The sequence below is a fragment of the Aricia agestis genome, chromosome 17 (assembly GCF_905147365.1).
Source record: "Aricia agestis chromosome 17, ilAriAges1.1, whole genome shotgun sequence".
Classification (NCBI taxonomy): Eukaryota; Metazoa; Arthropoda; class Insecta; order Lepidoptera; family Lycaenidae; genus Aricia; species Aricia agestis.
The window spans coordinates 11,630,849-11,658,010 of NC_056422.1; the positions used below are offsets into that span (position 1 = coordinate 11,630,849).

General features: G+C 35.6%; 1 long non-coding RNA gene across 1 annotated transcript; it reads right to left on the minus strand.

Annotated features, from left to right (window-relative positions):
* Positions 1 to 387: 387 nt before the first annotated feature.
* On the minus strand, positions 388 to 23,827 carry LOC121735311. Its single transcript, XR_006036835.1, has 4 exons — positions 23,673 to 23,827; positions 7,780 to 7,786; positions 1,890 to 1,896; positions 388 to 398 (listed from the first exon to the last, which is right to left on the minus strand). It is a non-coding gene; the product is annotated as an uncharacterized LOC121735311 (long non-coding RNA).
* Between the last annotated feature and the right edge of the window lie 3,335 nt (positions 23,828 to 27,162).

The following is a 27,162-nucleotide window of genomic DNA, read 5'->3' on the forward strand; positions in this document are numbered from 1 at the left end:
TTATTATGAAAATTCGCCCTCCCCTTTTTTAAGTGGTTCTCGTAATATTTTGAAAATGAAACTGCTCAAAGATAGCAAATTGCTTGCAAAATACAAACGCAGATAAATTTAACGAGTACTTAACTTTAATTAAATCTAGATTTTGACCAACATTTTCTGCCATTCTACAATATAAGATTAAATTTAAAATCGACCGAAAGACTTAAATTTAAAAAATTAAATCTCAGTTTCGTAGCTCTATGTTCTAGCATACGTAACTCGTGGTATCAGATTAATTTCGGATGTGGATCCCGACGCAGGATATGGAACTTATCTCGGAGGATATTATTTTTATATCGACATGGATATTATGGATTTCAATATTATGGTAAATATACCATAATATTGTAATTATTATACTCAGTCAATACACAATTACACAATAGTGTAATTATTAGATACACTTAGTCGCAGTAAAGCAGTTGTGTCCTAAGTCCTAACCTACAAAAAATATTTCGGTGGAATATTGAATGCAGGCTTGTTATAAATTATAGAAAGAACATAAGTGCATTCATAACTCAATACGTATTTTTTGTAGGTTAATACGCGAATGCTCATCGTCCAAATATAAGTGAGTCTCTTTTGTGTTGCTGAATTGATTTTGGAAAAATTTGGTTTGCGAAAATGGCGGCACTCCGGAATGCAACCTGTTTGTTTTTTTATAGACACTGGAACAAGATGCTTGCAGATCCATATTTACCTGATGAGCCAATAAGAAGGGTAGTGATTTCGACAGTCTATAATATTATGTCTGTGCGCTTGTGGCTCGTAGCGGCTACTTATCCAAATGTAACAATCGATGATATCAATAGATAAGTAATGAATATGCCGCAGCCCGCAAGCCCGCTAAGGCTATAATTTTTTCTTTAAATTTTGTATCTAAGGCCGTCATCGCTACTAAAAGTCGCAGTGGGCAAGGCCTTTTAGTAGCGAGTAGCAGTAATTTCAAATATTGTAACCAAACTATACATTTAATGTATAGTTTGGTTACAGTTTTTTTTTATGAAATAAGGGGGCAAACGAGCAAACGGGTCACCTGATGGAAAGTAACTTCCGTCGCCCATGGACACTCGCAGCATCAGGAGGGCTGCAGGTGCGTTGCCGGCCTTTGAAGAGGGAATAGGGTAATAGGGGAGGGTAGGGATGGGAAGGGAAGGGAATAGGGGAGGGTAGGAAAGGGAATAGGGTAGGGGATTGGGCCTCCGGTAAACTCACTCACTCGGCGAAACACAGCGCAAGCGCTGTTTCACGCCGGTTTTCTGTGAGAACGTGGTATTTCTCCGGTCGAGCCGGCCCAATCGTGCCGAAGCATGGCTCTCCCACGTATAAATCAACAGTATTTGAAATTACTTATTATTTGTAATATTTACATAAACCCTATAGTCTATACTCTATAGTCTATACTATAAGGTTTATTCTATAGGGCCTATAGAATAAACTAGGTATTGCCCGCAACTCCATTGCGGTAAAATTCATTTGTTGACTCCAAGTGTTTCCGTAATCAGTAAAATCGGTTCACTGGTTTGGGCATGAAGAGGTAACAGACAGACACACGTTCGCATTTATAATGCTAGTATGTTTATTATATTAGTATGGATGTCATCACCTTGTATGCAATTTATCAGATAACAATTTTCCGTTCCCAGTCTGACATTTCCATTACATATAATGTTACTGGCCTCTGGCTATGTGGGATTACTTTTGGCATATATTGTAACACGATACTTTCGTAGGGTCCTACCACAGGTATAAAACCTAAATAATGTTTGGTATGAAAACAGGTGAATTTTTGTTATAAAAAATCAAAATATTATGTTTAAAGGTAAAGCACTTACGTATTAGTAAAATACGTAGTTTCTTTTTAATACAGCCGTAAATTAGTTGTATGTCTTATGCCTGATTTCACCAACCGCCTCTTAACGCTAAGTGGTCCCCTAGCGGCCATTAAGGGTACAAAATACATAATATCCTTCCAAGATTTCACGAATTTTTATGTGTCACGTTCGTCCTTAGGGCGTAAGAACTTTTGCAAAACATAACTTTTTTTTTAAATGTGTTTGTTTTCGGAGATATTTGACCCGCAAAGATCGCTAAGGAACACTTAGCGTTAGGAGACCGTTGGTGAAAACAGGCATTATAGTGTTTAAACGCAATAGGGAATATTGCGCACAGTTCGGAGCAGAGGACGCGATAGTATATACAGTAAATAAGGCGCAGCGCAGACGACAGACTATCCGTGATGCACTTTTTAGTCTGTGGAAATAGAACCTATGCAATTATATGCAGTAACGCAAACGTCTGCGCTGTGCGTCGTGTGCGTTACTGCACATTATTGCATAGGTTCTATTTCCACAGACTAAAAAGTGCGTCACGGATAGTCTGTCGTCTACGCAGCCCCTAATCCTACCAAAATCCGACACACACACACGTCATATTGACAGAAACGCTGTCAAACGTTGAACAAAATTTTCTTTAGTAAGCTGGTGCTGCCGTCTAGAGTGAAGATGTTGCAGTAATATTTATTATAATATTATATTGATACTTGATACATTATTATTTATTAGTTATTACATATTGAACATTACAATTAAAAAAAATCCCCCAACATTTTCCGCCCTACCATTGGTTATGACTTATGACTTATGACTTATGACATGACTTCCATAACTTTTCCGGCATAACATCCATGCTAATACGGTTACCTGAACTACCACACAACTTTACCATCACCAAAAGTCCGTATGTATAATTTGGATCATTTGAATAAGGCGAGGGTGCACAAATAGTTCGGGACGCTAGAGGTCAGGAGATATGCGGGGACACATTTACATACATTTACATATCACACGGTATACAGTTAGTGACGGCGTAGAGCGATGCAGCGTAGAGGCGGCGTACAAGGTAAAAACTGATATTATATTTTTTTTGGAAAATCAAAGGGTTTGACTCCGGGAATACCTTTTGAAGTAAACAATGCATAAGCTGGATAGGCATACCTTTTCGCTGCGTGTTAAAAAATGGGAAATATTGCTTCCTCTCCTAAGCCAGCAGTCTAATTTCCCTTTGTATCACGAATTTTCTATCAGATCACAATAATATGTCTGTTTCAACCCAAGTTTAATATTTTTACAACATCCTAAAAAAAGTTTAATACATTAAACAAGTTCGCACCAGATTGTGGTCGCTGGTTTGCACTTAAATAAATCGGCCGCAAATCTCCGAGTGCATGTCCTTTTTTACGCAGAGAAATGCTGTGACGCATTCGACGCAGGGGACGACGCGATGATGCACTAAAACTGCGATGTTCCTTCTCTTGCTGCTGACAGATGGACGGGTCCCATGGAACATTACTCCGCAGCTCCGACAGCCCAACGCCTGCTTCATTTACGCAGGCCTCTCTCCGGTGGTGTCGCGATGCGCAGGAATATGAGGCGCATCACGACCGTCTCGGAACTCGGTGCATCGGGCGGCGGCGTTCCCACACCACCAGCCCGAGTTCCCCTGCTAAGGCGGGACGTTTCGGCCATTGTAGTCGTTTCATCTTCAAGTACATGTCCTGATACATCACAATTCACAAGGTATCAAGATCTTACACATAAAAATTCTTACACTTTTGATTACGGACTAACAACCGCACTTAGATTATATTATATATTTAATGATTACTTAGCTTTAATTTAATAAAGACTTTGACAAAAAATGTATCGAGTCCATGTCAAATCTTCATAAAATTGAAGCAAATCTTCATAAAAATTAAAAGCATCTTAACCTTTAACTATGGACCAGAGACCGCTCGTACCCTGCAAGAATTGCATCTACCCTACTTCCCCTTAAGGCGGGGATTATTCTCAATCCAAAACGATAACTTTGCACACAACCAAAGACCAAGCGTATACGCATCGTAATAAGATTCATTTTAGCTTAGCATAAAACTGTAGTCACTCGAGCGGATCTTCTCTATTTTTCATGTTTTTTTTAAATATATTTGGAAATAAACATTAAGAAACAAAATTGTTCGGTTAAAATTAAAAATTAATATAGATTTACTAACAATTTATTAAAATAAAATGTATAATTATCCTAGTTAATACTTATATTTCGATAAAATAGATTTTTTTTTTTTTTTTGTTTCTTTATTTTAAGTCGCTTTTTAACAGCTAAGGTCATTAGCGACTACAGTAATGTTTACATTTATATACTTTTATACATATTTAAATTTTTAACAAAATTAATCGTCTGTATGTATCCTTTGTCACTTAAACAATCTTTCATAATATTAGGTAAATTACAAGCTATTTTAATATCATCGTAATCATGACATTCTTCTAACAGATGTTGTACAGTTAGATCCATTCTGCATCTACATTTTGGTCTACCAGTTTTTTTCATTAAGTATACATGAGTCATATTTGTGTGACCAATACGCAGTCTAGTAATGACAGTTTGATCCCTTCGAGTATGAAATAATGATGGAGCTTTGTCAAAAACTGAATTTCTTATTCTGTATAATTTACTACTAGAATTTTTATCCTTCCAAACAGTATCCCATAGTATTCTAATTTTTTGTTTTATGTGTCTTTTAACATCTAATGCATTAGAATTAATAGAAAAATCTACCAAATTTAAATTTGTAGCACTTTTTGCTGCCATATCAGCCTTCTCATTACCTTCAATACCCTGATGACTTGGGATCCAAAATATTTCAAATTTAAAGTTATTTTCAATTAAATGTAAAATTGTTTCTCTCATGCATAGTATGAGTGGATCGATATTATTAATGTTAAGCAGTGCCTGCAGGCACGATTTAGAATCAGAGAATATAATAAATTTATCTAAATTACTCCCACTTTTTATTATTTCAAGAGCTTTACAGATAGCAATAGCTTCACAACTGAAAATTGAATTATAATCTGATAATTTATAACAGTAACTACTATCGAGAGTAACGACAGCACATCCTGATTTATCATCAATTACTGATCCATCTGTATATAACTGTATATAATCTTGATTTTTATGTATTATTTCATTAAATAGGCTTTTGTAAATTAAATTTGGGGTTTTATCTTTAGGATGTTTAGTTAATTCAAGGTTTATAGGTAAATCAATATCGACCCACGGGCCGTAAGCGGGAATTTTTTTAGGGAAAAATGATGGAAAACAAAAATTTATATCAGTTAAATATTGTTTAGCTCGAATACGCAGTGGTTTGGTCAGGTTAGATCGAATATTATATTCAGCGTTAGGCGAGGATTTTGTGAAATATTCATAAATTGGACTGAAAGGTTGAGAGAAAATGTTAGTGGCATAAATTAGAACCAGCTGTTTTCTTCTGTAGGAAAGTGGCATTTCCCCCGATTCTGCCAATATACTCATAACGGGACTTGTCTTAAAGGCACCGATACTTAATCTTAAAGCAGTGTTTTGTATGCTTTCTAAACATTTAAGATTGCTAGGTTTAGCGGAATCATAGAAAATAGCGCCATAATCTAATTTTTGTCTAATTAGAGCCTTATATGTATTAATTAAACAATTTTTATCAGCACCCCATGACAGTGATGATAAAACTTTAATCACATTCAATCTTTTATTACATTCTGTTTTTAATTTATTTAAATGTAATTTCCATGTCATTTTGGAGTCTAATGTTAAACCTAATATTTTTATGTTACTTACTTTTTTAATAGTATTATCATTTAAGGAAAGCGCTAAATGTGTATTTATTTTCTTTTTCTTTGTAAATACAATGTATTCTGTTTTAGTTTTAGAGAATTTAAATCCAGATTTTCTTGACCAATCGAGAAGCCTATCAAGAGTATTTTGAATAATTTTTAATGTTGAATCTAAGATCTTACCAGAACAAGTTATCGTCAAGTCGTCTGCAAACAAAAAGCCTCTCAGAGGTTTATCTATACATGAAAGGACATCATTTATTGCCAGTAAAAATAAAACTACACTTATAACCGATCCTTGGGGCAAACCATTTTCAATAATAACCTGATCAGAAACCGTACTATTAATTCTAACTTTAATCGTCCTGTTAGTTAAAAAATTTTTAACGAAAGCAAGCGTGTTTCCTTTGATACCCAAGCCCTGCAAAATTTCGATCACTCTATGCTTCCACACCATCTCATATGCCTTCTCAATGTCAAGTGCTACAAGAACCAAATAATTATTATTAGCTAAAGAGTCTAAAATTTCACTTTCTATGTTCATTAATTGATCAGAGGTTGACCTAAATTGTCGAAATCCATATTGATAATTTGATAAATAATTATTTACTTCTGCGTACCATTTAATTCTGTTGCTTACAATTTTTTCGAATACTTTGCACATGTTACAAGTTAATGCTATAGGTCTGTAGCTTGATGGTGAACTAGCATCTTTGCCAGGCTTAAGTATTGGAATCACCACGGCTTCTCTCCAACAATCGGGAAACAACTGATTTTGCCACATATAATTATAAAGATTTAGTAAATATTTAAGTCCACTTTCGGGGAGATGCTTAATTATACCAATAGGGATGTTATCTGGCCCAGGACTAGAGTTTTTGCTTTGAGAGAGTACCAACATTAGTTCATGCATTAAAATATCTTTATTAATATAATCTAAATTATTGCGTAAATCAAAAATTATATTTTCGTTTTCCTTAGTCGATTTATAAATTTTAAATTCCTGTTCATAATTGTCAGTACTGGAATTAGCCGCAAAATTATCAGCTAGTAAGTCTGAAACTTCTTTTGGGCTCGCTGTCAATGATCCATTATTATTTTTGAGCACGATATTGTTAGGGCCACTATAAGTATTGTTAATAATTTTAATTTTTTTCCAGATTTCACTAATGGGTACATTTGAATTTATTGTAGATGTCCACCTTTGCCAGTATCTTTTTTTGTTTTCTTTTAGAATTTTTCTACAGAATGCCCTTTTCTTTTTATATTCTATTTTATACTTAGAGTCATGATCATTTTTAGCATATTTTTTAAAATTTCTATAAGCTTTTTTAGATTCTTTTATAGCCATTCTACAGTCATCATTCCACCAGGGAACATTATTAGGTCTAAAGTAGCCTGAAGTTTTAGGTATAGATTTATTTGCTGCATATATAATTAAATCACAAAATTTAAGAACAACTTCATCTATAGTAGTATCATTACGTATTTTATCTAATACAAATAAATTTGGAATATTTTTGTCAATTTCATTTTGAAATAAGGACCAATCGGCTTTATCAAATATCCATTTTTTAGGGACTTGGACTTTTTTCGGAGTATTATGTCGTGAATATGTTTTTATAAATATTGGAAAATGGTCGCTATCGTACAAGTCTCCTAAAGCATTCCATTCAAAATATTCAGTAATATTTTGTGAAGCTAAAGTAAGATCGATGTTACTTGTCAGACCAGTGTTACTATTGAAATGAGTTGCTTCACCAGTATTCAAAATAATTATATCATCATGATCTTCCAACCAATCAACTATTATTTTACCCCGGGAATCACATTTATCAGAGCCCCAGTAGGAATGATGACTGTTGAAATCACCTAAAATAACAAAAGGTGCTGGTAATTGGTTAACAAGATTGTTTAAATCGTTTTTAGTAAATGTGGTACTGTTTGGAAGATAAACATTACATATGGTAAACGTAAACGGAAATTTTATTTTAATTGCTATTGCTTCTAATTGTGTATTAATATTTACATGTTCAGGAAGTGTATACGGTTTTATGTAAATAGAAACTCCACCACTAGCTCTATTCCCATGTTGACGATTTTTATAAAAACAACTAAAACCTTTCATAGAAGCGCTAAAATCTGAAGAGAAATTGGTTTCCTGTAAGCAAATGCAATATGGATCCAATTCATTAATAAGTAAATTAATATTTTCTAACCTTTTATAATAACCGTTCACATTCCATTGTAAAATATTCATAATTTGGTATGTAAGTAGTATATAATAATATTATATGTATTAAAAATAAAATTAAGAGTTTAATGTAGAAGTAGAATCCAAAATTTCATGCAACTTACTAGACAATCGCGAACATCTATTTTTCAAAGTAGTATTTAATTTTAAGTGTAGTATATTGCACATTCTTATTAAGTCTTTAATGTTATCTGTATAAGTATATACTATTTCTTTTATATTTTTCTTCCCTTTAGTATTATCTAGTAAACTTATAAACCTATCTATATCTATTGGAAATTTTTCGGTGTCTGAGTTCATAAGATTTTCTTTTATTTCTCTCCAGGTGTCTTCATTCGATCGTGTGTCTGTCTTTCTGAGTTTCTTTTTGGTTTTTTTCTTTACGTCAGATTCTTCAACTGACGTAGTACTGTAGGAATCATCATCTGTTTCTAAAATGGATGTTGGCTTTTTCAGTGACACAGCAGGTTTAACGGCATCTGTTTTGGAAGACTCACTGCAGGTACTCGGTGAATGGGCGCGCTTTGTTCGTTTTTGGTCATATGTCGGCTCAGAATTGACAGGTATTTTAGGGCTAACTATTGGCAGAGTTTCTAAATTATCATTGTCAAAAACGGTGTCTTGATTTGTAACGTTTTTTTCTATTTCATCTTCTGGATGTGTAACTGAGAAGGTTTGTTCAGTTTGCGGGCAATTTTTGGCAACGTGACCTGTTGTGTTGCATGTAAAACATTTCAGCGAGTCAGATGATAGATAAATCCAATAATTTGTGCCATCAAAATTAACCTGGAATGATTCCGGAAGTAACTTTTCATCATCGGGACTTATGTACAACTGTCGTCTAAAACTTAATATATGGGAGAACCCAGGATCCGGAACACCAATTTTAACAAAAGAAATAGGCGACAAAATTTCAATTTTTAATTCTTTAAACTTTTCTTCGATAATATAGTTGGGAATTACTGGACAAACATTTGATAAAACTATGCGTTTATTTCTAGTTATTAATGGTTTAATCTCCAATACCATATTTTTAACTGTAATTTTCTTTTTGTCATCAATAAGTTCGTCTGCGGTTTTTTTTGAGTCTAAATAAATACAGATTCTAGCATTCGATATTCTTGAAACAAATCTTATCGAAGAAGCAGGTATCAAGGCGGTCAGCGCAACGAGGTATTCTCTTATCGTTATTCCATCGATTGAGTCTATTATAATCGCCTGATCTTTCTTTGGGAACGATAACGAAGAGGTGACATTGGCGTAACTTGTTTGTTTAGGTACTTGCTGAGGTTTCACGGTGGCTTGAGACGAAGCGGTAGGTTGAGACATAACGGTGGGGTAATATTCTTTAGTGGGGTCGAACATTATAACACAAAGGGACTCCTGTTGCCAGGAGTGCCCTTATCAGTTAGGTTGTAAACACTCGTGTAAAAACAATTCGTATTTAACTAGCACAATAATTACGGACAAGTCGTGCGTCGCAGATCACACGTGCGTCCGCTGGGACAACCCGCGCGTAACTTTCAAAATAGATTTTTATCAGAGGTGAGTTTGTAAATTAATTACAGCCAAAGTATTAAGTTTTATTAAAATGTTTATGGTTTAAGGTATTTTAAATATTGTGCTTTATACCTCATATTTTTTAAAACTTCGTTATTATATTGGAACTAGGTAAACCGGAAGTCGCGGAATAACAAATTGGGGTTTATCCTCGCCTTAAGTTTCACTCTTGCGGCGCTCAGTAGCTTCAGTTTTAGTCGAAAAATGTATTATGAAGCAAAAAAAATTGACGCCGACTGCAAGTTTGTAAAGTTATGTCGGTTTGAACTTCGAGCGCGGTCTGTGAGACCCCATGTCCATGCTTCCCATATAAAGAATTATGTTTGTGTCTTCGGTAGTGCGCAATAAATGTCTAAGTAAAATGTCTTGAATTAACTTCTGCTTATGTTTTTTTGGTAAAATTCTTCGTTATAATACATAAAAAGCTTGGAATCGGCCAAACGATTGGAATATTGCACTGAAAATGTTCTAAGGAAGAAATTTGGATCTAGGAGAGCTAATATTTAGGAAATATTTTTTTTACAGCAAAAACTAATTGGATCTGTCTAGATAACTAAAATAAATACTAACCACAATATGTTTACTTACATTAAGCTATAATTACTTTTGTCATGGCCTTCACCATATGAAATGGCTGCCAATAATTTTGTCCATGTTCGACCTACGTCAAAATTTTTATGTTATATGTTCAGAAGTTTAAATTCAAATTTTTATATTTAATATGGTTTATAATAATAGACAATTAAGGCAAAAAGTTTTAAAACTTATGTTTATTATATAAAAATTAAATTTTTTCGTCACAGGTGAATGAAAGTCTTAAAAGTGACTTGTTTGCTTAAAATGCTTCATTTTACAATATAATTTAGAATTTTGGATATTTAACCCATCCATTCCCTAAATCAATTGTGTGTAAAGGCATTTCAGCAAAAATAATACAAAAAAGTCTTTAAATTATCTGAAAAACAGATGAAAATACGAGCGGTCTGTCAGACCCCATGTCCTGTATGTTACAACTTTTAGATGTCCATAGTTAAAGGTTAATTTGGCTTGTCTGCTCGCTATCATGCTCTATGGTTCCGACTTTTAAGATGCGATTATTCATACAACATCAAAGGTAGCACTCAAATACAACATTTTTACAAATACTTGGATATCTGCGTATAATAATGAGAATATATTGTTAGGTGAATCATTTTACAGGTAAATTTTACAAGGAAAGCTTTCTGATGCAGATTTCCATTTGAAAAATGTATAAAAAAATATTAAAAATCGTTACGCTTTTTCGCTTTGTGTTTATTTATCCGTGATGAAAAATGCACGGTATAAACACCTCCGTGGTGGGTATCGCAGACGCAATAGATTTTCAATTGTTATGCGACAGGCGACTGCCGCTTGGGGATTGATGGGTTAAGAAAGATTTTGGTAAGTTTACCAAAGTAGGTATTATATAGAGACTGTACATAATTTGTACCGAATTGTTACTGTAACAAAATAATGCCGAATTTAGATTTTATAGTATTATTTTGCGTATGCAATTTACAGATTGAATTGCAAACACAATTCAGCAAACATTCGAAATCGGGTAATAATCGGGCAGTATACACGTTCCCGGGGTTATCCCGCAAGTCCGGGATACGGGATACGGGATTAGCGTGTGTGCCGGGATACACCACGTGATCGGGTTATACACGTATCAACGGGGTGTGGTAGAAGTGAAGAGAGGAAGTTGTTGCATGTGGAATTGAATGTTGTGGGATTCCGAACGACTTTTATGATGCGGTATGAAAAAAATATATTTATTGTCGGATACAGAACCACTTCCTTTTTTCAATAAATCGGTTAAATAAAAGACATTAGCTTTATCTTAATATATATGCTAATTTCAATGTCTTGAAGATCGAGAATGCTACGTTTTTTTTTTTGGTTTTTGCCTTAAAATTATCGTATCAGTGCACACAAGGTTTACAAGTTAACTTACTTTTCATTTTTAGGTGTAACAAAACAATGTGTACCATTTTATCAGTACATACAGTATTGTCGTATTTCATAATTCACTAGCTGTTTGACCGAGCTTTGCTCGGTATCCGATGAAAATGACATTTTCTAGAAATGATTCCTAGCTAGACCGATTTATCGCCCCCGAAACCCCATATATACTAAATTTCATGAAAATCGTTGGAGCCGATTCCGAGATTCCAATTATATATATACAATGTGTCCCGACACCGGTGTCCGATCCTTTAATGTCGTGATCTATGGCATATTTTATCGACAAATTGGCCCTCAATTATTTTTTTCTCTCTCATGGTTGTAAAATGGTAGCCATTTTAGTTTTACTCGAGCTTTCACACTAATCTCACCAGAACTGCTCTTCTTAATATCTTATGAAGATAAAAAAGGTCTCATTTGATAGCTGAATTTGTGGACTATGCTTACACAGGCAATATGTAATAAATTTCGTGGAATTAAACATAAAAAAACCCAAGTTTAAGAAAAAAAATTGTGTATTTTTTATTAATGGCTTTTTGTAAAAAATCTAGCACATTAAACTGGTTTCTTTTACTTTTAAAAGACAGAGAAAATTTTCAGCTTCTAAAATTCTTTTACTTCAATGTTTTAAGTCAGATAGTTTAGAAGTTATAACGATTTTCTTCTGATGAGGTGGTCAGATTGGTATGAAGCCAGAGAAAATTTTTTTTTTCGAAAGTTGGAGAAAAAAATTATTTGAAAGCCAATTTATCACTAATATAAGCCATACATCATGAGTTCAAATTTTTTTTCTCCAACTTTGAAAAAAAACACATTTTCCTCTGGCTTCATACTAATCTGACCACCTCATCATAAGAAAATCGTTATAACTTCTAAACTATCTGACTTAGAGCATTGAAATAAAAGAATTTTAGAAGATGAAAACTTCCTGTATTTATTTAAAATAAAAAAGAACCAGTTTAATCTGGTAGATTAATAACTAGAAAAATAACCATTTTTTTTCTTAAACTTGGGTTTTTCTATGTTTAATTCCACGAAATTTATAACATATTGCCTATGTAAGCGTAGTCCACAAATTCAGCTATCAAATGAGACCTTTTTTATCTTCATAGGATATTTACATGAGAAGTACTGGTCAGATTAGTGTGAAAGCCCGAGAAAAACTAAAATGGCTGCCATTTTACAACCGTGTGAGAGAGAAAAAATTTTAGAGCCAATTTGTCGATAAAATATGCTATAGATCATGACATTAAACAATAAGAATTAAACATTAAACATTAAACAATAAGTATATACAAGAATTGCTCGTTTAAAGATATAATAAGATTATTTTTAAAAGTATTACATTACTTATTATTATGGTTCTTTTATTAGATAAGACTAAAAATATTTTTTTATGTGATTCAAAACTTACTTTTATCATTAAACAAAATCGTAAACGTATAAGAAAATATTTATATAGTAAATAATATATAAGAATGGAGTTTTTTTTGTAATAACTTAAAAAGCTTGTGACTTGGGCCGCTTATTTCAACATAGTTGGACCCTCGTTAAGATTAATCTCAGCTGGCGACATCTGCATCCGACAATTATGTCCACGGATATATGCCAGAATATGCCAAGGTAATATGCCAGAATAACCGCTGTAATATATGCCACATATTGTTCGAAACTTATGCTAGGGACGACTTTAATTAGGGGCTAAGGTATCCTTTACTGTTTGATATTAATGCACCTATTTTATAGATATGGTACGGCTTATGCCTCTCCACGTGGCAAATGATGGACGTTGGCAGTTATCAGTAGAGAGGCGAAATCCTATGATCAATAATTATTATTATTGTGTGTGCTGTAAAATTATTGTCTTTTAATATAATGACCTTTTGCTGATGGCAACTTTTTTATGAGTATGACAATTATTTTTTTTTTGCTTTAGTAAGTAACATCAAACTTAACTTAAACTCATACAATAGATTCTAAACCTAGACAGAAGATCTTAAATCGTTTTTAGTTTTATACGTGGGAGAGCCATGCTTCGGCCCGAATGGGCCGGCTCGACCGGAGAAATACCACGTTCTCACAGAAACCCGGCGTGAATCAGCGCTTTCGCTGTGTTTCGCTGAGTGAGTGAGTTTACCGGAGGCCCAATCCCCTACCCTATTCCCTTCCCTACCCTCCCCTATTTCCTTCCCTTCCCTACTCTCCCCTATTCCGTTCCCTTCTCTACCCTCCCCTATTACCCTATTCCCTCTTAAAAGGCCGGCAACGCACCTGCAGCTCTTCTGATGCTGCGAGTGTCTATGGTGTCTATGCTGCGAGTGTCTATGGTCTTTCCATCAGGTGACCCGTTTGCTCGTTTGCCCCCTTATTTCATAATAAATAATAAATACTAAGCATGTGTCCACAGACCACATGCAAGTCAACAATGAAGAAAGTCTTGTCCCACTAAAGCCTTCAAATTTTTATGACCCCTTGTAAAATCTCAACGTATTATTAGTTTTATAGGGTTTTACATAATTATTATAAAATTGGAAAGACTAATGACTGAGGTTTATCTTGATCAATGGCTTTCAAACTTTATCAGAACTGACATGAGCATGGACGTATGTCGCAGGCTTAACCGAGTTACGTAAGAGAGTTAAAGGATATCGGTCCTAGTCCAGGAGCCGGCGGCCATTTATCAGGCTCGTAAATAGCTCCATATCACGGCGGCTACCGACAAAACACATTATAATATCTACCGCATAAACAATGGAATGGGCAAGAAGAGGGTGGAGCGGCAGTGACAGGGGGATGAGCGGAGCGGGAAGCGTTTTTAACTTCCTCACCAATACCCCGCAAAGACGTCGAAGGATATTATCTGTAAATATTTTTTTTGTGTAATGTTTTGTGAGTATTTTATAATTCCCACTTGCCTTTATTCTAAGCCATGTCGCCAGTTTGTGTTCCACCTATAACAACAAAACTTAAGATATTGAAAGGTTAATTATTCAACTATCTCAAAGTAGTAACAATTATACCTTTTCTCTATCTGGGGGCACGGGAGTGCCCCCGCCAAGATGAGTATAAATGACATGGAACCTTTGAGTTATAAGTACTACCATGGAATGTAAAATATTATTATTTTCAATAATAATTTTATTACAGTATACAAGAATTACTGAATTAAAAATCTTAAATTTAATTTTAATTTTAATCTCTTATTAATATTAAATCAATAATAGTAACTTATTATAAAAAATGAAGCATCTTAAATTTTGTCTACCGCTAACAGTGAGACCGCACATTCACGCTAGAAGCCCAATTAATCAGTAGACAGGCTAATGAGCAAATATTTCATTGTCCGGCTCCTCGCCTATACGTGAGGGTTGTCAAAATATTGTAGTTTAAAAAAAACGTGTGCCTCTCTGCATTCATTATCTAGAGTTTATATAAAAGCTGATATTAAGGTTTGTTTTTGTTATGGAAGGTTATCTTTAAAAATATTAATCCACTTATAAGTCGTGCCTAGTAGATTAGTTTTATTGTTTTATTTAATAATCGGCCAAGTACGAGTCGGACTCGCGCACGAAGGGTTCCGTACCAGTATAAAGCAAAATTAGACCACAATTGTGTTTTTTGTATGGGACTTATGGGAACCCTTACTTTTTTATTTTATTTTAATCTTATTGTTAAAAAATAAAGTACACATATAACCTAAGGAAAATTCAAGCACCTACCTTTTGCCATTATTGATATAGAGCAAACAAGGCCAAAAAAATCACGTTTCTTGTATGGGAGCCCCTCTTAAATATTTATTTTATTTTGTTTTTAGTATTTTTTATTATAGCGGCAACAGAAATACATAATCTGTGAAAATTTCAACTCTCTAGCTATAACCGTTCTTGAGTTACAGCCTGGAGACATACAGACGGACAGAAGGACAGATATCGAAGTCTTAGTAATCAGGTCCCGTACCCTTTGGGTACGGAATCTTAAGAATTAAAACTTCTAGGAAAAGAAGCAACAGTTATGAATTTAGATTCCAGCAGGGATTTTGATAATGATAATAGTAAACAGGTTTAATGGAAACATTTAATTAAATTAACATTGTTTAATTCTATGTACTATTACTGATTATCTGCTCGCTTTTATTCTCCTATTCATCATAAAAATATAATATAATAATATGTCAAAAATCATAATTAGCCTGTATCTTTATGTGTGTTCTGTGAAGTTAAGACATACAATTGTTCAACAAGTAAGCAAGAAATTATTATAAACTCAAGACGCCGACAACTCAAAACCGAGCTTAAATCCATATCTGTCATATCCAGAATCCAAATGTACACAATATTAATATGACAAACTCTACCTATATCACGGCGGAATCCCAAACCAATGTCTCAACTAATATTAAGTACGGTCTGCAGAAACTATTTAAATAAGCCCGCACCCGAGCGAAACAGCATTAATAATTCTCTCAGCCGCACATACGACCATATTATTGGCATCTGCGTGTGACAGCCCTGAGGACGGTGTCTTGAGATTGTAGACTAGGAGCCGGTGTGAGTTTTTATGACGAATATTGTATTTGGACAGATACTAGAATAATGTTGAATTTACGAAAAAAAATGTTGCTTATATTTTATGTACATTACAAAGCTTATTTTATGTATCTGTTCACCAACTTAGCATGCTCGCAGCTGTTATAGCAACGCGAAAGAAAGACTTCGTTAAAAAAATCACAGATTTCTTTTGGTGCTCATAAGTTTTAAAACGTTCGCTGTTCGACATTATAATATCTGGCAGGATACTAATCCTATTTAACGTTGTACCATCTCATTGTATTTACGTCTTTGGAAATAAACGTTCTTATTCTTTGTCTATTCTTCCGTAGAAAGAAACACAATCAAGGTGGCCATTCTAAGCCTTCATCTCCTAGACTACAAGGGTTGTCTTCAAATATGTCGGCACGCCGTGAAGTCGGACTGTCACACACTGGAGCACAAGACAAAACATTCGGTGCGCGCCGATTGCCTTATCCACGTCCTATCCACGATGTAGCAGATACAGTGGTTTTGATACTTGAATTTAATTAATTTAAAGTTTATTTAAGTATACTAATTTAATGAAGGCTCTTGTTTTGTGTATTGGATAAAGAGTTATTTGTTAGGGCAATACTGCAGTTCAGGTTGATCAATCTGTTGTCACTTATGACCATAACCGAAATTTAAGCCGACCACAATTTTTTTTTTGGGTTGGCTTGAACGAAACCAAAGGCTGGGCGAACATAATTATTTTTGACCAGATAATTCCTTTTGCCAAATGCTGTTAATTTTTAAAAAATGTTTTAAAAGCTGTTTGGGATGTTTGCTTAGTGACCAATTTACAGCTTTTGGATTTTTAATAAAGAAATATCAGTAACGTTATTGGTTTTGCCATTTACATCAAATCTTCCCAACCAACCTAAAGGAAAAATTTGCATACTGTTTATATTATAATTAAATTATTTTTAGCCCACTTTTATCAGTTTAATATTTGCTGTCGAATTCTAACTGCTAAAATCAATAAGAAGAAGAAGTTGTCAACTATCAAACTAGCGAACCTCTCTACAATAATGACCACGGCACAAATCTACATACGGCGGGGCATTTCTTGCATCCCCGCCTGAGATATGTGTCTTGCGCCCCTGCGGGACCCGGCCCGAGCGCGGGGTGGTACGGGGATGGATTCTGACTTGATGATTAGTAAATAATTATTCATCATCATCATAATATGTAATTGATTGTACCATTCTTGGTGGAAATTCATGTTGAACACAAATAAAACACAATTTCCGTGCACTTTTTCCACTATATTAAGAAATTATTAACAAATTACATGACGTTTCATTCAAAACCGGTCGTGTAATTTGTTAATAATTTCTTAATATAGTGAATTATTACTCGTACTGGCCACTTAGACAAAGCTTTGTCTAAGTGGCCAGTACGAGTAATAATTGTGTTAGTTCTTCTAATCTGTTAATAGTATTGTTAAAGATATTGACTGCTACAAATTAATGATATCTTAATTGTGGTAGGTAGTCATGAGTCAACGTGGAGAGATTTGCTTTCTTTTTCTTTTAAGACTATTATGCTCCTACAAGTGTTTCTAGTACTTTATAAATTATCAGAACAACAATTCTTAAAAAAAAACATAAATTGGCATCTTTTTTCTGTGACTCCCTAAAATTGGGTAGCTTTAATACGACGGAGATCTATAAAAATACTTTGCTTTAATCCAAAACGATACAGCTTTTCATCAAACAACCAAATCCACACTGAAATCCTTGTCCAAATCCGTCCCTGTATGTATGTTTAAGGTATGCGCCGACGGTACACGATAACTTAATTCCTGCTGGCCATCCCATCCCTTACCCGTATCAAAATCATCCCAACGCGCTACACCGCCCGGGATATGTGCTATTGAAATTTTAATAGTCCTAGTAATTTATATTGTGATTATTTCCCCGGAACCCATCCATACTGATATTATAATGGGCATTGTCCAAAAAAAATCACATGTACTTTTTATATTTTTTTTCGTTAAAATAGGGTATTTTAAGAATATAAATTAAATAATTTTGAAATTCATTGGCTACTTTTTTCTCAATAAATTTTTAAAGTTTCGCTCTGACGTCATCATCGGCGGCCAATAATTGACCTCTGCAGTATGTTTTTTCCTTTCAATCTTATTTATAATGGCTGGTTCGTCAAATGCATCTCATTATGTGAAAGCTGATACGAGAAGCTTACCAAAAGTTCGAAACGTAATGTTGGTCGAATTTATTGCTAATTTAACGCCATTGAAGGTCAAATAAAGGTTAAACATATTTGTTCAAAAATATAAGTAACTAATGGGTATTTTTTTCGTTTATATACAGAAAAACGATCACTGACCTTATTCCTCGAAATGTTTTTGTAATGAGCAAAATTTAAAAAAAATGGACAATCCCCATTGCGAAAGTCTGTCTGTCACCTCTTCACAGCCAAACCGCCGAACCAATTTGGCTTTTTCGTCCCGAGAAAGGACATAAGATAATTTTTATCCCGCCTCCGTGCTTTAAAAATAAATTTTTGCGCAACTGACTTGGGGATGCTATCTTATACCTAGTCCTAGTAGGTAGGTCCTACACATATAAAAATGTTTCCAAGGACGTGTGAACTGTGAAGTAGCATTTTTAAAGGAAAAGTAGACTTAAAAAATTCATGAAAGTTTAGAAATTAATATAATAAAATAAAATAAAATAAAATAAAAAGCCTTTTATTTCTTGCTATGATACAATGTGATAGAATAGAGCTAATGTTAAAATAAAAGTTTACAAACAGTGGTAATAAATAATAATGACTATAAAATATCAAAACTACTCTTAATTTACTTGCGACTATTAACTAACTATACTACTATACTACTCTAATTACTTAATTAATGTTAATGTAACTTTTTTTTTTTCTCTGCAAGAACCCCTCTCAGTTGAAGGTGAAGGCCTCCTCTAAAGAATTCCATTTTTCTCTATCTCGAGCAACTGTTGGCCAGGAGCGACCGGCTATTTTTATTATTTCATCCTCCCATCTCGCATGTGGTCTGCCTTGGAGACGTTTACCGTACGGACCAGCCCATTTAGTTACCCTGCTAGTCCATCGGTCATCCTCTAGCCTCGCTACGTGTCCTGCCCACTTCCATTTTAATTTTCTAGCGTAGGTTAAGGCATCTTTCGCTTTTGTTATTTTCCTTATGTTGGAGTGGCGGATTTTTTGTATTTTTCTGATGTTGAGCATACTTCTTTCTATGCCGCGTTGGCAGGTGGTAATCTTGTTTTTAATTTTGTTAGAGAATTTCCAAGTTTGACACGCGTAGGTCAGGCAGGGTAGGAGGCAGGTATTCATCGCTTTTGTTTTTATACTTATGGACAAGTTGCTTTTAAATATCTCGCTGAGCGACCAGTATTTGTTCCACGTATTTTGCGCTCTTCGCTCTACTTCCAATTCGTTTAGTTTTCTGTCGAATCCAATTAGTTTTCCTAGGTATGTGTACGTATCAGTGTATTGTAGAGTTTCGTCGTCTATTGATATATTTCTGTATTTTGAGCTGTTTGTCATAATCATTGTTTTTGTTAGATTCATTTCTAGTCCCACATATTTGCTAGCCGTGTTTAAGGAGTCGATCAAGGATTGGAGTTGTGTGCTCGTTTCCGATAACAGAACCAAATCATCTGCAAAACGCAGGTGACATAGATAATTCCCTTTGATGTTGAGTCCCATTTTTTCCCATTTTAAATTATTTATTATTGATTCTAGGACCGATATAAATAATTTTGGGGATAGGGGGTATCCTTGTTTTACCCCTCTTTTTACAGCAAATGTAGGTCCAGTAGTTTCCAACTTTATGCTCGCTACGCTATTATTATAAATATTTTTGATTAATTCTATATATTTTGGGTGAACTCCCTGGCCCTGTAAAGCAGTCCATATACTAGAGTGTGATACAGAGTCGAAGGCCTTTTTATAATCGATAAACGCTATGTAGAGACTTCTTTGTTTTTCCTGATATTTTTCCATTATGAGTTCCAACGTATGTATGTGGTCAATCGTTGAGAAACTTTTTCGAAAACCAGCTTGTTCGATCGGTTGTTTTGCTTCCAGCGTCCTGCTAATTCTGTTGTTAATAATTGTAGCGAAAAGTTTGTAGAGACAGGAGAGAAGGCTTATCGGTCTGTAATTTGCAATATCTTTTGCATTTCCTTTTTTGTAAATCAAAATAATCTCTGACTCTTTCCACTGTGACGGTATTTCAGCTGTTTCTAATATTTTGTTAAAAAGGCAAGTTAAGGGTGGAGTAAGGTGTTGGCAAGCAATTTTTATGGCTTCATTGGTGATGCCGTCCGGCCCTGGGCTTTTGTCTATTTTTAGCCTTTTAATGGTCTCGGTTACTTCGTTTTCTGATATAGGTGGAATATTTTCAAAGTTGGTTTCATTTGTACAATTTTTGTGGTTGCTATATTCGTTTGTTCTGGCACTGTATAGATTTTTATAAAACTCTGTTGCTGTATGAATGATATCTTTTCGATTTTTAACCAACATGCCGTTGCTGCTTAAGCTATCTATCCAACCTTTATTTGTTCGTAGCTCTTTCAGAGGTTTTTTTGAGCTTCCTGTTTGTTTCAAATGGAATTCAAACGTCTTTAATCTGTAGTTCTTGTAGTCGAGCTTTATGTATTTGCTTATTAGTTTGTATAAGGCTTTTAACTCGTTTTTCATTGCTCTTGTTTTATTTTTCGTACGGTGCAATTCCTGCCTTCTCTTTATGAGAGCTAACGTGCGTTCATGCAATATTTTGTGTGTCGTTTTTGCTGTTTCTTTAGGTATACGGGCGTCTTGTAAGCTTTGGGATATAGCTTTAAGTAAAATATTGTAATATGCTTGTACAGATGTTTTTTCTACACAATGAGTCAAATTTTGCACATGATCTAAGATGTTTTGTTTGTATCTTGTTATTTCTTGTTCAGTTTTTAGTGAGAAGTGCCTTTTATTATTGTAGCCCGCACGCCTTTTTTTTTGTGTTGTACTCATTGCTAGAGTAGCTCTAACTGGTCTGTGGTCAGATGGAAAGCTTACGTTTAGGACCTCTATATTTTGACATAATCCAGGGTTATTTGACAGTATAAAATCTAATTCATTTTTATGTAATCCATTCGGTGACCGCCATGTCCATCTCTGTTTAGGCTTTTTACGAAAAAAGGTGTTTAGGATTGCTAGTTTATGTTCGAGGGCGAAGTCGATTAATCTCTGACCTCTTTGGTTTCTTTCCCCATAGCCATAATTTTTCATTATCAGTTTTTCATCTTTTTCTGGCTGTCCTATTTTGGCGTTGAAGTCTCCCATTACGAGATGATTGTTGTAGGCTAGGTCGATGGCTTTGTTAACCTGCTGATAAAATGAGCTAATCTCCTCCTCACTAGCTGCTTCTGTTGGTGCATATACTTGAATAAAGGACATGCGCATCCTTTCAATAGTCAGGTTTAACAGTGCGACTCTATCACTGAGACCTGTATAGCTGTCAAAGCTGAAATTAATATATTGTAAAGTAAAAAAATAATTATCATACTATTAATAATTTTGCTTCCGCTGCCGACTGCCACGCAAGGTCAAAACTTCGGGTATACCCTCTCTTTTTAGGTCGAATTTTGAATATTGCTAGCTTCGCCTGTTTTTTTTAATTCTCCCTCCCACCAATCCCAAGGTCCATTCCGTTGTTTGCACTCTGGGTTTGGTGTGAATTTGGTTATGAATTTGAATTTGGTTGCGTAAACAATAGCACGTACAAAACAAAATATTATATTCCAGAAAATGTATCTTGTATGCTTAGGACATTTTAATACACAAACGGCTTTACATTTTCGCGTTAACAAAATCTACAATTACGGTACACATGCCGTCGTGTCGTGTGGGCGAGCGTGGGCTTAGAAATTATTCCCCACTGCTGGCCAAATACTGTTGAACCCTGATCTGCGCTGAATATACTTATTAGATACACATATTTAATTTAATTACATAATAATATGAGGATACATACATAACTTACATGTATCTAGTGTCCCTTAACCCTTCCCTTTTCACTAACCGCCTCCTAACGCTAAGTCACCCCTAGCGGCCATTAGCGATATAATTATATCCTACAAGTACCAATTGACGACCTCTGTAGCTCAAGCCGGGGGTCGCGGGTTCGAATCACGCCGACGGAACAAAAAGTTTTCTAAGTTCCTGGGTCATGGATGTGTTTTAAATATGTATGAATGATATATATCATTCACACGTGGGAGAGCCATGCTTCGGCACGAATGGGCTGGCTCGACCGGAGAAATACCACGTTCTCACAGAAAACCGGCGTGAAACAGCGCTTGCGCTGTGTTTCGCCAAGTGAGTGAGTTTACCGGAGGCCCAATCCCCTACCCTATTCCCTTCCCTACCCTCCCCTATTCCCTTCCCATTCCCACCCTCCCCTATTACCCTATTCCCTCTTAAAAGGCCGGCAACGCACTTGCAGCTCTTCTGATGCTGCGAGTGTCCATGGGCAACGGAAGTTGCTTTCCATCAGGTGACCCGTTTGCTCGTTTGCCCCCTTATATCATAAAAAAATATTCAATAAAAATCTTAAATATATGTATAGTATAAAAGTATTTAATATATTTCCGTTGTCTAGTCACACAAGTACGGACGCAGGTAATGACTTTTGTAAAACATATTACATATTATCAAAAACTTGTTTGTTTCAAGCGATACGTGACCCTAAAAGAACACTTACCTCGCGTTAGGAGTCGTTGGTGAAAACAGGTATAAGACTCCCAAAAGCATTTTCTTTTGGCTTCGTAGTTCGCTGTAGTCGGATAAAAACTAGATGAAAACCGAAGTTACATCGTTTAAACTATACTATGTCCTTTCTCCAAGTATCTCCATACCATTTTTTAATGAGTTCAGTGGCTGCAGAGTGCAAAGCTGTCTGTTACTAGACAGACAGACAAAATATCGCATATTTTATGAAAATAATAACCAGTATAATTGTTTATGAATACTTATTGAAATAACACGATGTATTCACTATATTTTTTGATCCAAAATGTTTTTAACGTTCGGAAACACCAATTAGATTGTTTGAGCAGAGCAAACATGTATGTACACGGTAAACTGTACATTTTGCTGTTTACATTGTAAACCGCTGACTTCCGAGTGCAATTCGAGCGTCAGCATTTTCCGCGGCGCGATATTTTTGCTTTTGCCGACTTTTAAAATAATGATGTGTGTTTTCCGGAGCGAGAGAATAAAATATACAGTATTTATTTCCGGTTTCTGAGGTTTTTTGACCGTAGTTTATCTATTTTACAGGGTTGTTGATTGTATGATTTAGCCCCTAGACGATCAATCTTATTGTGCAATATTATTGACAGTCTAGGGTTAATATTGAACGCGCCCGCCTTTCATTGTTAAATAAATTGTTCAATAATAATATTGCACAATTAAATTGATCGTCTAAGGCAGTGTTTCCCAAACTTGTAGGGACCGCGACCCATCTACAAGAAAGTTTAAAGTTCGCGGCCCACCTTGTGTCATGAAGACAAAAAGTGGTATGTTACTGCCGCTGACCATATCATTATCGTCAGCCTACTGCCGTTCACTGCTGGACTTGGGCCTTTTCTAAAGCTCCTCACCACACCAATTTCAATTAAAAGACGTACCGTACGTAAGTACGACAATCGTCCTATAGTTTTAGGGCCCACCCAAAATCTACCCGCGACCCACCAGTGTGTGGTTTCCCAAAGTGCGGGACTTTGGGAAATGCTGGTCTAGGGGCCAACTTTAGTCGCTAAAATATAATTTTGAAGAGTAAAGAAATTTCAAACTGAGTGTTAGTAGCATTCATTTCGTTTCATAGTAACTAGTAACAGTGTAAATACACACATTACAAACTATGTCCCTCAACTTAACAGAACTTAAGACAAAGCACAGTTGACTACAACTCAAAGTTACATTAAGATTTAAGTGCGGGCCGGGTATCAGTTCGCAATTACAGACTGACAAATGTTGGGTATTAGGAGCACATGTGACGGTCCCGACCAGGGGGAGGCCAGGCCTACATGGACCCAGGGCAGGGGGTGGTTAGACCCACATGGAGTAAGGGCAGGGGGAGGTTGTGCCCACATGGATGGACAGGAGGAGGTTGGAGCCACATGAACTTTGAGTCTGTTTCAAGCCGTGTCCTTCTTGTGATAAAGCGAAGAGCTATTAAAGCCTCATTTGTCTAAAAGTAAAATATTTTCACTTAAACTAGGATTCTAAAATAAAATATTTTACTTAGGCGTCCATATTTATTGGTTGGTCCAAGGCCCAAGCTAACTAAGAAAATTATTCAATTACAGCCTATCATAAATCCATCGGAGTTTTTGATTTACTTAGAAATCTCTATCTATTTTTTCTATTCTTTCACATTTCTGCTAATTCTGTTATATTATGTGCTTGAATTTTGTAAAAATGTGGGAGATTTATACGTCAGAGTACCATGCTTCGGCACGAATGGGCCGGCTCGACCGGAGAAATACCACGTTCTCACAGAAAACCGACGTGAAACAGCGCTTGCGCTGTGTTTTGCCGAGTGAGTGAGTTTACCGGAGGCCCAATCCCCTACCCTATTCCCTTCCCTACCCTCCCCTATTCCCATCCCTTCCCTGTCCTACCCTCCCCTATTACCCTATTCCCTCTTAAAAGGCCGGCAACGCACTTGCAGCTCTCCTGATGCTGCGAGTGTCCATGGGCGACGGAAGTTGCTTTCCATCAGGTTCCGTTTCGTCATCCGTTTGTTCGTTTGCCCCCTTATTTCATAAAAAAAAAGATTTTCACAAAAAAAAAAACTTATCCGAGTGCAAAGTAATATCAAAATAAACACAACAAGGCTTCGATTTCGTCATTTCGTCATTCAGCACACAAGTCAGCGCAAACTTTTTAATTGCCCTGAAAATTCGCCATCGCGAAAAACCTCTTTGTCTGGCAATCGAGTGCAACGACTCGGTTAACAATTGTGCATGTATTCGAATATCGAGAAAGTTCGGCGTATTTCAAATCGAACTAATTAATTGCTTCATGAAGGTCCTCTACCTAAGCTAAAAGCTTATAAAGAAAGAAAGGTATGTAGGCAATGGCAAAGCTAAAGAGGTACTTTTTTTAACTCTATTGTTTTTTTTTTTGCTCTTTTTTGGCAAATACCCCTATGTCCTTTCTAATTTACTCTCATCTGGTGGCTAAGTATAAGTATCTAAATATGTGAAGTGACCTACATCCAAGAATTTCTGCAATAAAGTTGAACTAATCAAGGGTGATATAATTTTGATATAAGACATGGACAAGCACCACGATAAATCGATATTTCATCATCGGATGCAACTTTTCTAAGTGCCCTGAATCTCTACTATCAAGCACGTGCCTATTTCTCAATCCTGACAGACGGCATCCAATTACTATAGTAACACTATATGAGTATAATAGTCGACAAAATATAGTGTACGCTAATAGAAGAATTAGGGGCTTGCCGTGTCGATATTATGTCGACAGTCTAGGGATGTGCCATTTCTATTATATCGATTTTGTAAGGTCTTCATATTATGCCATATTCTGGCAAATAAAATATTTAAATTGAATTTGAATTGAATTTTGAAGAGATGTTAAAAAATATGGCCTCCTAAACTGGTTTCGAAAGGGGCCCAGTTTCAGTGCTAGCCATGCAGATTTGAAAGTGCCTACGGGTGTGCGCAATACACAAGAGCGCTCTCTCTTCCTTTACTCTCATAGTTCACTGGGAAGGAAGGAGACGACTGCAAAGAGATCAGATGCAGGACGGACTTTTTACATGCCCATCTGAAGGATAATCTATCTTATAAGTTTTAAGACAAACAGATGATCAGCCTTGAGCCTACATTGTCCCAACTAAACTGTGAAACACCATCTTTACCGAACCCACGACCTCCAAGACCTCTTAACCACTGGACAACAGAGGCATAGAGATGTACCATGTCATTGTTCAGCGCATGTATCACGCGCCGTAACCGAGGTAATGCTAGAGATTAGTTTAAATTACACTCTGATAGATATTACTTATGATTGGACGGTATTGTTACAAATAAACCACGTATGGCCTTATTTTTTATGAAGTCGGTCAAGGAAGAGAATAACTATTTTATTGAACACCGGATGCTGGCAACTCCATTGCGCCAAAATTCGTTTATCGCGTGTGAACCGTACATTTTTGCGGGATTAAAAGTATCCTATATCCTTTCCCGAAACTCAAAGTATCTCCATGTCAAATTATAGCAAAATCGGTTCAGCGATTTGGGCGTGAGACACACAGACACACTTTCGCATTTATAATATTATTAGTTTGAATGTTTGTAGCGGCCCCCTCAAGAATGTTACATTGTTTCCGTAAAAGAAGCCTATGTCCTCCTTGGTCTATGTCTGCGCCTCTGCGCCGAATGTCATCTTAATCAATGCAGTAGTTTGCCAATAAGCAAGCCTTTCCTCTCTATAATATTAATAAAGATTAAAAATTGGAAAATATAATATTTTAAACAAGTATGATGACGATGATGATTGTGATGATAGCCTCCATACTAAATACCATTTCAAATTACAGTCATTAGATCAATCAGTATCATTTATCGGATCAGCTGTGGGGCATGACTGGCGAATTGTGGCGACATGTGAGGTCCATACCTCCTCTGGTTTAGAAATAAAGAGCGACTCACCCGTGCAAAAGACAAAAAACTAATGGTGTTATAAATGTTATGTGTAGAGTTGGCAAATAGCTTTGTCTACACTGTGCCTTTTTCTGTTCGTCAAAGGCATGCGTACTAGCGCAATCAACAGCGAACGTCAGGCATGCCCGCGACGCATGCCCTCTGACCGTATCCAAAAAACAAAAAAGACAATGTTGGCGTTGCGTTCGTTGACGCATTCATTTATTGAATGCGCCAAAACGAAAGTTGAATGAAAGAAGATGACGAAAATTGAAGACGAAAGCGCATAATGTGGACATAGCTAACACGCTATTTCTCATGCCAAAATCAACAATAATCTATTTCACCCT